Source organism: Vipera ursinii (assembly GCF_947247035.1).
Source record: "Vipera ursinii genome assembly, chromosome: 4".
Classification (NCBI taxonomy): domain Eukaryota; kingdom Metazoa; phylum Chordata; class Lepidosauria; order Squamata; family Viperidae; genus Vipera; species Vipera ursinii.
Window position 1 is genome coordinate 77,836,246 of NC_139514.1, and position 15,927 is coordinate 77,852,172.

General features: G+C 40.4%; 1 protein-coding gene across 4 annotated transcripts in view; it reads left to right on the top strand.

Moving 5' to 3' along the window:
* The window catches only part of LOC310639676 (E3 SUMO-protein ligase ZBED1-like), a 329,070-nt gene that overhangs the window by 243,337 nt on the left and 69,806 nt on the right, over positions 1-15,927 (top strand). The window contains exon 3 of one of the 4 annotated variants that reach the window (XR_014492369.1): positions 14,868-14,889. The exons of the other annotated variants lie outside the window; for them this stretch is intronic. The gene's annotated coding sequence lies outside the window, so the exon portion shown is untranslated. Of the gene's footprint in view, positions 1-14,867; positions 14,890-15,927 lie in introns of those variants that run through there. 4 annotated transcript variants of the gene reach the window in all.

Consider the following 15,927-nt stretch of genomic DNA (forward strand, 5'->3'; position numbering starts at 1 on the left):
CTCTTCACTTTCTGCCATTAGAGTGGTATCACCTGCATATCTTAGGTTGTTGATATTTCTCCTGGCAATCTTAATTCAAACTTTTGATTCATCTAGCCCTGCCTTTCTCATGATGTGCTCTGCATATAAGTTAAATAGGCAGGGCAACAGTATACAGCCTTGCCAGACTCCTTTCCCAATTATGAACCAATCAGTTGTTCCTTGTCCAGTTCTCACTGTTGCTTCTTGGCCCACATATAGGTTTCTTAAGAGACAAATGAGATGGCCTGGTATTCCCATCTCTTTAAGAATTTGCCACAGTTTGTTATGATCCACACAATCAAAGGTTTTAGCATAGTCAATGAAGCAGAAGTAACCCTAAGGCCCACTTCACTTCACATTCTAGGATGTCAGACCACCTCATCATGGTTATCAGGGACGTTAAGCTCCTTCTTCTATAGTTCTTCTGTGTAATTTCTTAATCTCTTCTGCCTGTGTTAGGTCCCTGCCATTTTGGTCCCTTATCATGCCCATTTTTGCATGAAACATTCCCTTCATCTCTCCAATTTTCTTGAAGAGATTTCTGGTCCTCCCTATTCTATTGTTTTCTTCTATTTCTTTGCACTGTTCATTTAAGAATGCATTCTTATCTCTTCTAAATATTCTCTGGAATTCTGCATTCAATTTGGTGTATCTTTTTCTCCCTTGCCTTTCGCTTCCCTCCTTTCCTCAGCTATTTGCAAAGCTTCCTCAGACAGCCATTTTGCTTCCTTGCATTTCTTTTTCTTTGGGATGCTTTTGGTTGCTACCTGTTGTACAATGTTGCAAACCTCTGTCCATAGTTCTTCAGGCACTCTGTCTATCAGATCTAATTCCTTAAATCTATTTGTCACCTCTACTGTATATTCATCAGGGATATGATTTAGTTCATACCTGAGTGGCCTAGTGTTTTTCCCTACTTTCTTCAGTTTAAGCCTAAATTTTGCAACGAGAAGCTCATGGTCTGATCCACAGTCAGCTCCTGGTCTTGTTTTTACTGATTGTATAGAGCTTCTCCATCTTTGGCTTCAGAGCACATAGTCAATCTGATTACTGTGTTGACCATCTGGTGATGTCCATGTGTAGATCTGTCTCTTGGGTTGTTGGAAAAGAGTGTTTGCTATGACCATTGTATTCTCTTGAAAAAAATTCTGTCAGCCTGTGCCCTGCTTCATTTTGTACTCCAAGGCCAAACTTGCCTGTTATTCTGGTTATCTTTTGGCTTCCTACTTTAGCATTCCAATCCCCCATGATGATAAGGACATCATTTTTTGGTGTTAGTTCTATAAGCCAGAAAATTCTCACTCCTGGCAGCAGAAATTTAATTATAGCTTTCTAATTGTAAGGTCTATGCAATTACGTATCTTTAAAGAGAAAACTCAAACAAAAGTCTTGATAGGTGAAAAATCTATCTAAAGTTAGAACTGACATGATGTATTATTCCAACTTGTGTCAATCAATATGCATTTGTTTCTTCTTAATAATGAGCAATATTACGACTTCCGGTGGCGCCGCGGCGCCGGAGACAGCCTTTTCGGGCTGCCCGCGGCTCAGCTGTGTTGTTTTCACCCGAAACAGCGCCGATCAGCTGTTTGGGTGGATTGGAAGCCCCCTCCTCAGGAGAAGAGGAGGGCGTGAGGCCCCAGGTAGGGGTTGAGTTCTCCGGGGCCGCCTGAGCTTAAAGCTTGGGCGGCTGAAGGATTGAACTCCCCCGTAGCCTGGGTTGCTCCCAGCTGTTCAGCGTCTCTGCTCCGGGATTTTTGGAGCGGAGCCAGGCGTTTGCGACCACCCCTGCCAGAAGGAAAGACCATGGAATAAAAGGAGCAGGCAGAGCGGTACAGGAGGATAAGGTGAAGAGGACTTTTATTTTTACTCTCTAGCTTAATGGACTTTATAAACTTAAAGTGAAAGTGCGCAACAAGTGAAAGTAAAAAGATGGCGGCTAAACCTCCCTCAAAAACTCTTCGGAGTGCTGGAACTTCCCCGGTGCAACAGACATCTTTGCAAGCTTTGCTTCCTCCTGCTGCATTGACATCGAAGGATTTACAAGATGCTCTTGAAAAACAAGCCCAGGTAATTTTGGAATCACTGGGTGATAAACTGGCAAAGGTGGAGGAGAAATTGGAGAAATTGGAGGAGAGAATAGAAGAGAGGATGGAAGAGAAGTTCAGTGCGATGAGGGTAGACATTTTGTCTACAGTGCGTAGTGTGGCTGAATGTGTGCAAGATCTGGATGAAAAAGTGGAAGACCTGACTCAAAAGAATGCCATATTAGAAGTAAAGGTACTGGAGAATGAAGATTTAAGAGACAAAATGGACAGAGAACTGAGTCTTGTTCAATATCATCAGATGCAGTATGCTGTTAGAATCAGAGGCTTAAAAGAAAATATTAAGGAAGACCTAAAGCAGCTGATTTCTGAGGCTCTGGAAGCAGTATTGGGTCAGCCAGCATCTGAAATAAAGGGATGCATGGATAAAGTGTTTCGTGTAAATTCATGGATTGCTAGACAGAGAAAGCTACCTAGAGATGTGGTGGTTTATTTTGCAAAGAGGGAAACTAGAGATGAAGTTATTCAAGCTGCCTATGATACTAAAGTTGTGATTGCTGACCAAGAAATTTTGGTTTTAAAAGAAATTCCTCCAAAGATTTTAAGGAGAAGGAAGGATTTTGCATTTCTTGTGCAGGAACTCAAACAACGTGATATAAGGTTCAGATGGGAGATTCCAGTTGGATTGGTGGTGATGCATGAAGGCAAAAGGTACCGTCTGGTTACTGTGACACAGGCACGTGATTTTTACAATAATGTTTTAAAAGCAACCCCATTATCACTTCTGGAAGCTGCAAAGGGATCTGGAGAAGGAAAACCTCAAGAGGCTGAAGCTGGACAGACAGAGGAGAATGGTGCTGGAGGAGATCAAGCTATAACTTCTTTGGCTGATCCTGGAGAGCAGAGGGTGACGCGTGCCGCTTTAAAACGAGCAAAAAAAATAAAAGAACAAGATCAGCAGAAGTTTATGGAACTTTCAAAACGTACTTACAGCCAAGCAGTGGGAGAAGCACGGCCCAAAGGAGATAGTGGGCCTATTAAAGATGTGCTCCAACAGCTTTGAGATGACATGCATGGCGACTAAATTTTTAACTTGGAACGTTAATGGACTAAATTCACCACAGAAGAGGAAGAAAGTTTTTCAATATTTAAAACAATTCAAGATAGATGTTATATGTTTGCAAGAAACGCATATTAGGGTTATGGACCAAAAGTATTTATCGAACTCAATGTTGGGCACGCAATTTGTTGCTTCTGCAATGAATAAGAAAAATGGAGTGGTTGTTTATGTTAAAAGTGCTTTAACAGCGGACTTAATTGAAGCAGATAAGCATGGAAGATACGTTATGATAGAGTTGCTGTTAGAAGGTAAAAAGACGCTTTTAGTTGGATTATATGCTCCTAATCAACAACAAGCCGATTTTTTTAGTTTACTTCACACAAAGCTTACTCAGTTGGATTATAAATCGTTTATTTTTATGGGGGACTGGAATGGTGTTTTGGATGTGCAGATGGACAAGGCTGGTTCTTTTAAGCGCGTTCCAAGTCATGCTAGACTGCCTAAATCCTTTTTTGAAATGAAGGATGATTTGGAACTGCGAGATATTTGGCGTGATATACATTTACATGAAAAGGATTATACTTTTTTTTCTGACAGACATCAATCTTTTTCCAGGATCGATTTTATTTTGCTGACTAATGACTTTTTTTCTAGGATTAAGAAGGTGAAGATATGTGCAAGAACTATTTCTGATCACAGCCCAGTTTGGCTAGAGATTAATAAGGAGAATAGAGATAGGCGCTCGTGGCGCGTAAATGAGAATTTGTTTAGAAATCAGAGAAATGTGGAAGAATGTAAACAGCGGATGAAGGATTTTTTTGAAATTAATATGAATAAGGATACTTCTATGGACATGGTTTGGGATGCTAGCAAGGCCTATATGAGAGGGGTGTTGATATATATGAATAATAAACACAGACGTACTTTGGAAGCCAGGATGAAAGAATTGGAGAATGAAATTAAGGAAAAAGAAAAGGCTTTGATTTTGAACCCATTGGATGTGAAGACTAAGGAGGTTATTAAGCTATTAAGAGGACAATTTGACAAACTAATGGCTGACCAAGTGGCAACCAATTTGCGGTTTGCCAGGCATAATACTTTTGGCAATGCTAATAAGCCATGTAGATGGCTAGCTTACAGACTAAGGAAAAAGCAAAGGGCTTCTAATATAGATAAAATTGAGCATAAGGGAAGGGTTGTGTTTCAACAGGATCTTATTAAGGAAGCTTTTGTGGATTTTTATTCTAAATTATATGCTAAGGAGAAGATTAATGAAAAAGACATTGATGTATATTTGGAGAATGCTAGCATCCCGGTTCTTACGCAAGCACAAAAAGAGGGGATTAATCAATTGATAACAGAAGAAGAAATTCTTATAGCAATTAAGGAATTGAAGGTGGACAAAGCGCCAGGTACGGATGGTTTGACTGCGGCTTATTACAAAAATCTACAATTAGAGATGATAAAACCGTTAAAGGAACTGTTCCAGACAATTCAGAGGGGGGGAAAGGTGCCTCCGTCTTGGAGAACTGCTTTTATTTCTTTGATTCCGAAGGAAGACCAAGATGCTACTCAAGTTAAAAATTATAGACCGATATCACTTTTAAATACAGACTACAAGATATTTGCTAAGGTGTTGGCTAATAGACTGATGAGGGTTCTGCAACAGGTGATTCATGGGGACCAAACGGGGTTTATTAGTGGTAGGCAAATGAAAAATAATGTGAGGCATATAGTTGATGTGTTAGAGTTTTTGGAAAGGAACAACCAGATCCCTGTGGCGCTAATTTTTTTAGATGCTGAAAAAGCTTTTGATCAATTGAATTGGCAATTTTTGATGAAAGTTTTAGATAAAATGAATTTTGGGGATAATTTTTTGCAACCAATTAGGGCATTATATCAAAAACAAACTGCCCAAATAATAGTTAATAATAGCCTGACAGAAGCATGTAATATTGAGAAGGGCACAAGGCAAGGGTGTCTGTTATCGCCCTTGTTATTTGTGTTAACATTGGAGATATTATTGGTTAAAATACGGAATTCAGAAAAAATTAAGGGTATACAAATTAGAGATCAGGATTATAGATTGAGAGTGTTCGCAGACGATCTGGTTGTTACAGTGACCCAGCCGGAGAACTCTGTTGTGGACCTGATGGAGATAATAATACAATATGGGAAGGTTTCTGGATTTAAAGTTAATACACAAAAAACTAAAATACTGGCCAAAAATATGACAGCTTCGCAAAAGGCTCTCTTAGAAGGATTAACTGGATTTGAGATTGTTAAAAGGGTTAAATATTTGGGGGTGCTTCTGTCGCCCTCTAATACAAAGTTATATAAAAATAACTATGAAAAATTATGGGGGAAAATTCAAAAAGAAATGGAGAGCTGGGAAAAATTGCAATTGTCTTTGTTGGGGCGAATCGCAGCAGTGAAAATGAATGTCCTGCCTAAATTCTTATTTTTATTTCAAATGATACCGGTTCTTAAGAAAGATTCTAATTTGGAGGAATGGCAGCGAGGTATCAATAAATTTGTGTGGGCAGGGAAAAGGCCGCGAGTTAAACTTAAGATTATGCAGGATACTCGTGAAAGAGGTGGTCTTAAAATGCTTAATTTTAAATTATATTATGAAGCTGCTGCGTTAGCAGGAATAAGTGATTGGATCAATTTGACACAAGAGAGATTATTAAATCTTGAGGGCCACGACTTGTTGTTTGGCTGGCATGCATATTTGTTGTATGATAAGAAGATAGATAATGTGTTTAGAGTGCATATTTTAAGACAGGCATTGTTGAGAGTTTGGAAGAAGTACAGACATAAGCTAGATTGTAAGATACCATTGTGGGCAATCCCAAAACACGCAATAGAAAATATAAATGTTGGTTTTAAACATGATGTGACTACGTACGAGGAGATTTTAAGCTTGGAAAGAAATGTCTGGTGTTTGAAACCATATAGCCTCTTGCGAGATGAGAAGATTGTTCAAACTTGGTTTCAATATACTCAGCTACGGGCCAGGTGGAAAGAAGATCAGAAAAATGGTTTTACAATGACTGATGAAAATCTGATAAAGCAAATCAGAAATCAGGGTCCAGCACATATTAAACGGATATATCTTGCTTTGATAGAAATTGACTCAGAAACAGAACTTGTTAAAGATTGTATGATTAAATGGGCCCAAAACATCCAAGAAATTATTACAATGGACACGTGGGAAAAGATTTGGGTGAGGAACGTAAAATTCACACAAGCTCAAAATTTAAGAGAGAACTTTTATAAAATGTTTTACAGATGGCATTTAGATCCTAAAAAGCTTGCAAGTATGTACCCGAACTATCAGCCTAAATGCTGGAGGTGTGGTGAAGAAGATGCAACATATTTTCATATATGGTGGACTTGTAAAAAGGTTAAGGCTTTTTGGATAAAAATTTGGTGGAATATGCAGAAGATTTTTAAGCAAAGGATAAAGTTTTGTCCGCAACTTTTTTTGTTGGGAATAATTACAGATGCTACGGTTGTGGACACTAAGCTGATGTTGAATTTAATTACGGCAGCAAGACTCTTAGTAGGTCAATATTGGAAGAAGGAGGAACTGCCGACTATAGAAGAATGGACTTTAAAGGTTTCTGACCTGGCAGAGATGGCAAAGATCTCGGCTTATTTGAAAGATCACTCGCAAGAACGTTATGTTATGGAGTGGAGAAAATGGATTGAGTATATCCAGAACAAATATGGGACTAAGAAGTTTCATGTAGCATTTGAATAAGTCTTCCTTTCTTTTCTCTCTTTTTTCTCTTTTTTTAATATATTTTATATTAATAGTGTTTGTAGTTATCCTATATGAGCTAGAGAGAGATAGATTTTAGAGTTTATGGTTGTTAGCATATGGATGTTTATGATTGTTTTTTTTGTTTTTTATACCTTGTACTTAGCTCTGGGAAGTCGGGGGGGAGGGGAGGGGGGGAGGGGTAGGGAGGGAGGGATAGGGGAGGGGTAGGGGGGATTGTTAAAGATAAAATGTATGATAAAACTTTTCAATAAAAAAAATAATGAGCAATATTACGTATAGCAGTAGGTAAATGAATGAAAGAACATAGCACAAAAGAAGCAGTAATTGTAGCCGAACTTAGATTAGTGTTATATGTTATATCCTTTTTTCATATATTATGCTGCATCTTGTGTTAATGGAATATGAAAAAACGCCTAAAGTACAAGGTACTGAACCAAACAAAATAAGGCTGTTGTTCCATTGTAACATAATACATGGTGCAAGATACCTTGTAGACTGGACTTCCAGTTTGTCACACAGCTGCTATGGACAGCTGGGAGACTTGCTCTTTCTCCCCTGTCCAGTTTTGCATCACTGGGGGACCCTGAAAAGGGCCAAAAGTCACCCCGAAGAGGTGACAAGCAAGGAGGGGAGCTTGCTGGATCGTGAGAGAGCTGCAACTCTCCCATTAGACCTGGCGTTTCCTCCAAACTGGTGGATGAAAGGACTGGCCATTATGGCTCATCCCTAGGCTGTGAACAGCTGAAGTCACATTTTCCACCAGGCAACTCTTAAAGCAGCGGGGAAGAGATTGGGTGAGATCTACCTCTTTTACACCCTAATTACTTTCTGTACCTCCTTAAGCTGCTACGCATTTTCCCCCTGCGGTGAGGGAAGCGGGACATTTCCCCTCCCTCCAGAAAGAGTGGTGACTTAATACTCAGGGGCATTTTAAACATTGAAAAGTAACTGAATCCCAATTGGAACTTTATTTATCAAAGCATGTGGATTGAAAGACTTTTTATTTCCTATTTTTCATTGTCTACTTCTGTTGGAAATCTGAATTCTTTCTTATGAAACCAAAAAAGAAAAACTGAAAAGATTAAGACAACTTTGGGACTCAAAGGGAAACTTTAAAAGGGGCCTGGCTGACTGTCAAGGGAAATAAATAAGATACATAACCTTGAGAAGTTTGAAACAACAGCTGTGAAAGGCTTTGTGTTCCCTACCTAGAAAAAAAAATCTCTCTTTTGGATTTTCTAAGTGTAAAGCCTTTAACGTAAAATACCAATATGGAAGAAGACCAGGAACAAAATTTCCTTATAGATGAAGATCAACAAACTCTAGCTATGTTGAAAACATTAATCCAAATTCTTACCACAACCAATGAAATACTAAGAGGCTATGTGAAGGAACAGGAAGACAGCCCAGATATGAAAGCCCAAACTTCAACTACAACTAATTTAATTTAATTTTAATTTAATTTTATTGAATTTATATACCGCCCTTTCCCGTAGGACTCAGGGCGGTTAAACTAAAGAATCATCTGTACAAAATACAGCAGAAAAAAATGAAACCTTCAAATACTATGACAGAAGAATCTACTATTCAACAAATATTGACATTTGAAAATTCAGAAAAGACATCAACAATTTGGAAAAAGGAAAAGGTTTCTTATACAACTCAGAAGGATCTAGAGGATCTAGAAAAAGAACAGTTGGATGAGAAGATAAACAATTCAGAACAACCATGTCGATATGGAAGAATAAAGAGACGACCCACTAGACCTCAAGTGCTCTCAAAAAATAGCAACCGGATGGTTTTGTCAATATCAATTAATATACATGATATTACAAGACTGGTTCGATGACCCAAAAACAAGGACCTGGAAGATGATTTGGCAAAGGAAAAAAGCCAGAATAAGACTCAAGAAGAATGGAGTTTCAACCATCTTATTGAAATCTAAAACAGAAAGTACTTAAACAGATAAGATGAGAATGTTGAACACAAGACATTGTTATGAACTGAGATAAAGAAAAAAATTTGGTCATTAAAATTTAGCACTATAAATACTAATAGCTAATTTGAATATTGATTTGTGTATAAAGGTCATGTAAGGGTGAACAATGTAGATAAGCTAAAAACTTGTTAAAAGTAATAGGTCTATATGGAATGTTAAAAACGAAAATTATTAGTTTAAGCAAGAGATAGCAGATACAGAGAGGAAGAGAGAGGAAGTATTAAATACTGAAATAAAAAGAAATTTTGATTATTACTTAAAAAAACCCTGAAAACTAGCAAAAAGGAAGGATATCATATTGTATCCTTAACTTGTTGACATAGAGGATCAGAAGTTAAGTAGATGGGAAGTGTATTTTGAATATTAGACTTTGTGAGGAATAATGATAGATGAATTGGGAGTATATTAAAAATTTTGGGAATGATAAATTTCAACCATTAAATCTAAATGTTAGTGGAAATTAAAACTGAAAAATATATTAGGTCATTGATTGTCTAAAAGATTGTATGTTAAAACAACTAGAATACCGTATTTTCTGGCGTATAAGACGACTGGGCGTATAAGACGACCCCCCAACTTTTGAGATGATTTTCAAGATTTTTCGTCTTTTTTTTTTTTATTGAAAAGTTTTAAAATACAGTTTTCCTTTAAAAAAACCCCCTTCCCCCTCCCTGCTCCCCCCTACCTCCCCCCAACCTCCCTCCCTCCTCCCCTCTCTCCACCCCCCCCTCCCCCCCGACTTCCCAGAGCTAAATACAAGGTATATATATATAAAAAGGCAATCATAAACAACCATATACTAACAACTATAAATTCTAAAATCCATCACTCTCTAGCTTATATAGGATAAGACACACCTTAACAATATTAAATATATATAAGAAACTAGAATAAAAAAAGAAAAAAAAACGAAAGAAGACTTATTCGAATGCTACATAAAACTTCTTAACCCTATACTTGTTCTGGATAAACTCAATCCATTTTCTCCATTCCATAATATAACGTTCTTGCGAATGATCTTTCAAATAGGCCGAAATCTTCGCCATCTCTGCCAGGTCAGAAACCTTTAAAGTCCAATCTTCTATGGTCGGCAGTTCCTCTTTCTTCCAATATTGGCCTATCAAAAGTCTTGCCGCCGTAATTAAGTTCAACATCAGCTTGGTGTCCACAACTGTAGCGTCTGCAATTATTCCCAACAAAAAAAGTTGCGGACAAAACTTTATCCTCTGTTTAAAAATCTTCTGCATATTCCACCAAATTTTTATCCAAAAAGCCTTAACCTTGAATACTAGAATACCGTATTTTCTGGCGTATAAGACGACTGGGCGTATAAGACGACCCCCCAACTTTTGAGATGATTTTCAAGATTTTTCGTCTTATACGCCGGAAAACCAGTGAGCCCGGGAAGGCACGCCCTCCCCTCTCACTGTGGAGGAAGCAGGGCAGGCTGGCGTCTGGCGGGAGCCAGCAGGGCAGTCCTGCGCACGCGCGTGCTCCCCAACTGTTAAGGAGCACTCCTTAGCAGCTGGGGAGTGCGCGCGTGTGCAGGACTGTCCTGCTGGCTCCCGCCCGACGCTCTTCCCTCTTGAGGCAGCATCCCCGAGGACTCCTTAGGAGCCGGGGAGCGATATTGCCTCAAGAGGGAAGAGCGTCTGGCGGGAACCAGCAGGGCAGTCCTGTGCACGCGCACGCTCCCCAGCTGTTAACGAGCACTCCTTAGGACTAATTTATAATCTCTCATGTAAGAAAATGCTGGGGGGGGAAGAGAATTCATAATATGGTTTGCCCTGAAAAGGGATTTTGATGGTTATCATGTGTGTTTGCAAAGGATTCACGGGTCGGGGAAAGGGAGGCATGTGGAGGAATGCTAATGACCAAACCCTCATATCAATGGTACAATGATTTTGTCGTATCAGTGGTACAATCATTTTGACGTCATCTTGGCTTGTTAAAGTTACCGGTGCGTGCAGCATGTAGGTGTATTCAAACACAGCGCCAGAGAGGTAAGAGCGTAGAAAGGCGAGGTGCCAATACATGGAGAAAAGAAAGGATGCGACCTATTAAAAATGCCTAGCACTTACTTAAGTAACTACAAAGATTCAGCAAATGGAGTAAGCCCGGTGGAAGAAGAACTGCCGGGGCTGCCTCTTCAGAGGGAAGGAAGAAGAGGCCTCGCCTCCCCTATCCCAACGCCGTCTGCTGCCACGGTCTAGGGTTGGGTTACCTATAGCCCACACGTACGTCGGGCGCTTTCTCCCCTTCCAATTTTTTTTCACGACAAATGACACCCTCTTGCAGAGGGGGGGAACGCACGTTGAGGGGCGGCGGCGGCGGTTGCTGCAAGACAGCGCGAAAGAGACGAAGCCGCGCTATTTCGCGCTATTTCCCTTTCAGCATGCGGCGCGCGGCAGCATCCAGAACGTGCGCGAGGGGCATTTGGGAGGCCGGCGCGGGAGAAATTCTGGCACGGCACGAAAGCAGGTGCTGCTGGCCCGCCTGCCTGCGCGCTCGCTCGCTGGCTGGCTCTCCCACTCGCTCGCTCCCCGGCTCCTAAGGAGTCCTCGGGGATGCTGCCTGAAGAGGGAAGAGCGTCGAGCGGGAGCCGGCAGGACAGTCCTGCACACGCGTGCACTCCCCGGCTGCTAAGGAGTGCTCCTTAACAGCTGGGGAGCGCACGCGTGCGCAGGGCAGTCCTGCCGGCTCCCGCCCGATAGCTGATTTTTTTCCGGCGTATAAGACGACTGGGCGTATAAGACGACCCCCCAACTTTTGAGGTGATTTTCATGGGTTAAAAAGTCATCTTATACGCCGGAAAATACGGTATGTGTTAACTAAAAACTTTGGATATATGTAAGAAAGCTATCTTCTATGTGATTGATAAGATAAAATTTGTCTTTTAATTTACAAATAGTATATATGAAGGGAAAAAGAGAGGAAATGTTTATGGTAGCAATCTGAAATCTGTACTAATGATATCTGTATGTAATTAAATCAGTCACCACATTGCTTTTCAAATATGTGAATGTAATCTTAAAAAATCAATAAAATTTGTATTAAAAAAGATACCTTGTAGACTGACATAGATTCATCTTCCTGAATGCTATCATTCTTCATTCTTTTTTCTATGTAAGACTGTAACCTCACTCTATGGAGGATAGAATTTTTAATATAGTTTTTAAAATATGGTTTGATTGCTCCACAGACTTAAAATTAAGGTCATTGGTCCCCATATATTCCAGTAAAACAATATCTTCATTATATGCTGGCTGTACAATTGTAGTACATCATTCCTTCTACTTGCCTTTCATAGCCTACAAGATTATATTTCTGGATCTATAAAGACTTTAACATAATTCACCTATACCTTGTCCAACAAAGGATGATTTTCTCACTATAGTCCATGTTTATCACTGATTACTTTTTATATTTACTTTAAAATACATATATTCTGTGTATATCAATGCTTTTGTGATTCTTGTTTTGCATGACATATGTCCTAATAAAATAAATAAATAAATAAATAATACAGGGCTTTTCAACCGGTGTGGTACATGAGCACCTGGCTGGTGGTATGTGGCGTTGCCTTCCTCCCCCCTGCCTCCCGCTGCTGCCTCCCCCCACCTCTCCCCCCACCCCCACCCCACTCCTTACCAGCTCAGTTGCTGCCAAAAAACATGCAAGCAAAGAGTGCAGGCGCAGAGTGAGGCCCCGCCCTCCCCTTGGACTCATTGTCAGCAACCTTCCCCCTGAAGCAAGCCTGAGCCTGAAGGGGACAGAGACATCCTTGGCAGGTAGGTTGTCCATTTTGTTTTCCTCCTCCCTCTTCTCTTCTCGATGTTCTTTATGGAGGGGAAAGCAAAGCGGCAATGAGTCACCAGGACTCATCCCGCAGCAGCCGGTGGGAATCAAGGCCCACATTTTTTTTCTGATCTGCACCAAGGTAGATGAAGCCATCAGAATGTGGAGGGAAAAACACATCCACCTGACTCCCTCCCCCCCATTGTTGGCGACTCTGTAGAGCTGGCCCCGACCTCCGCTGACTGGAGCCCGTGGGTGGAGGTCGGGGCCAGGGGTACAGAGTTGTCAGCTGATCAGCAGCCCTGTATGCATCTTCCTGGGCCCACAGAAGCTCTGGCAACTCCGTAAGGCTGGCCCCAACTTTCACAAGTGGAAATTGAGGGAGATTGCCAGGAGCACGAGATCCGGCGTTTCTCAGCACGTGCTGATCTCGCGCTCCTGACTGTCTCCCTCTCTGTTTCAGATTTCTTTCTGTTGCTCAGCGCTGCTCAGAAACACGGATTCCCCCTGCTGCACATCCCAATTTTTTCCTTGCAGCAAGGCAAGCATTTGGGACGAGGAGCTCGAGATCTGGCATTTCTGAGCATGCGCTTAACTTGCGCTCCTGATAGTCTCCGTCTTTTTGTTTCAGCTTGCTTTCTGTTGCTCAGCACTGCTCAGAAATGCGGATTCCCTCTGCTGCGCATCCCAATTCTTTCCTTGCAGGAAGTATTTACTGGTCTCACTTAGCAACCTCAAACTCCCAGAGGAGGGAGGAGGGGAGGGAGGGAAGGGGAGATGGGAGGGAAGGAAGGGAAGGGGAGAGGGGATGGAAGGAAGAGAAGGGAAGGACTTTGACATTATAGATGTTCTTCTTGGAGGGGAGGTCTCCAGGTGGACAGAGCAAGACAGAAGGGAGACTTCTGGAGACTACATCTTTGCAGCAAACTCCTCTGCTATTATACACATATTGGAGAGAAAAGTAGACTTTCTAAGGATGTTTTCCATTAGAATTCCCTTTCTAGTGAGATCTACCCTGACATCTTCACAACATGCATTGTCTCTCTTGTTTGAATCTGCTTATTTGTAATTTCCTTCATTAGCTACAGTTTTGAAGCAGTTGTAATCTCTTTCAATCTTGATCTATTTGATTTCTTCAGAGTTTCTTATTTCTTCCTGTCAGTTGTAATATGTTACACATTAAGATCCTTGGGCCCCCAAATTTTAATTACTTTACTTTTCATAGCAAATTTCTGCCAGTTTGAATCAAAGTATAGCGCTCTCTGAGCTTTGTTTCAAAGAAACAAAAAACCTTTAAGATCACTCCTCCCTATACTAACAGGGCAAACCACTACTCGAATATAAATTAACAACAAAACCCATTCCCTACCTACTAGCACTGCTGATGTTTCATAATTGGGGTAATGAAAATCTGCAAGAAAACAACCAAGTTCAGAGAGCACCAAGGACCCCTCATGTCAACCCTTAGCTATAAATACTCTCCTTGATCAGTTGAATCAAAGTGTTATTCTTTTCAATATTTCTGAACTTACTGCACCCTTCTGGGTTGCATTATCATTATCATCATCTTAACTTGCTAAGCACATTGATTTGTGCTTAGATTGTAAGCTGCCCTGAGTCTTCGGAGAAGGGTGGGATATAAATGGGATTTTAAAAAAATCACAGCAGCAGAAAAATTTGCATTTCAATTGGATGAAAGCACTGACATCGCTGGTGAGGCACAATTAGTTGTCTTTGTGTGTGTTCCTGATTCAGATGATATACTGGAACACATATTATTTTGCCACGCACTACCTGGCAGAACAACTGGGGAAGAAATATTCACAATAATTGACAATTTTTTCACTGAATATGGAATATCATGGACTTGGTGTGTAGGAATTTGTTCTGATGGTGCAGCAGCTCTTAGAGGAAGAGCTTTGGGGGTGATAGCACAAGCTAAGGCAAGAAACAGCTCCATTGTTTCAAATCATTGCATCTTGCATAGACATGCACTTGCTGCTAAACGGATGAGCCCAGTGTTACATGAGACTTTGGCGGATGCTGCAAAAATAATAAATTTCATCAAAAGCCGGCCATTGAATGGATGTTTATTCCGACAGTTATGCAAGGATTTGGATTCTGAGCACATCACTCTTCTCTTTCATACAGAAGTACGTTGGTTGTCAAGAGGTGAAACATTATCGAGATTATTCGAGCTACGAGATGAAATGCACCTGTTCCTGACAAATGTTTCATCACCCCAGCAGAAAAGTTTCAAAATGTCTTTTGGGTATCCTGCCTTGCCTATTTGGCTGATATATTTAAAAAGCTAAATGAATTTAATCGGTCGCTGCAGGGCCACGGTCATAACATGTTTGTTATGGAAGACAAAGTTTGTGCCTTCCACAAAAAAATCTCCCTGTGGATAGGACAAGTAGAAAAAAAGAATATTACCTCATTTCCCAATGTGTCAGAGTTTATTGAACTAAATTCTATTGTTGACACTGAGGGCATTGAAACAGCCATCAAAAATCATTTGGAAAAATTGCACACAGAGTTTGCATTGTATTTTCCATTCGTCTCAACAGGATGTGATACTAGAATTTGCTGGGTTGCATCACCCTTCACCTTGGGCAATATTCAGAACTCTGACCTTTCCTCTCCAGAACAAGAGGCACTTCTGGAATTGATATCAAACCACAGTTTGAAGGAACTGTTCAATGAAATAACACTGAGTTCTGGAGCCAAGCTGCAAAACTATACCCAGAAGTGGGGGGGAAAGGCTATCGCAGCCTAATTGCCATTTGGTTCCACATACTGGGCTATTGAAATGGAGTGATTTCACCACTTTGGGATAGAACATCTACTAAAGGGATCAAACCATCCCAGGGCGAACTACCAAAGTCATTTTTTGAAATGATGGACAGTTTAACACTAACAGACTCATGGAGGCATAAAAATGGCTCTGCAAGAGAATATACCTTTTTCTCAGAAAGGCACAAATCCTTCTCAAGGATTGATATGATATGGATCTCTAAAAACTTAGCAAATATAATTTTGAAAGTTGACATTCTACCTAAATCTTTTTCTGACCATAATCCAGTTGTATTGGTCCTTAGAAAAAAAGAGTTTGAGTTATAGATGGAGATTAAATGAATCTATTTTACAAAAAGAGTCAATTGTAAAGGACTGTAAAAAGAAATTACACAAATATTTTTATAACAATTTA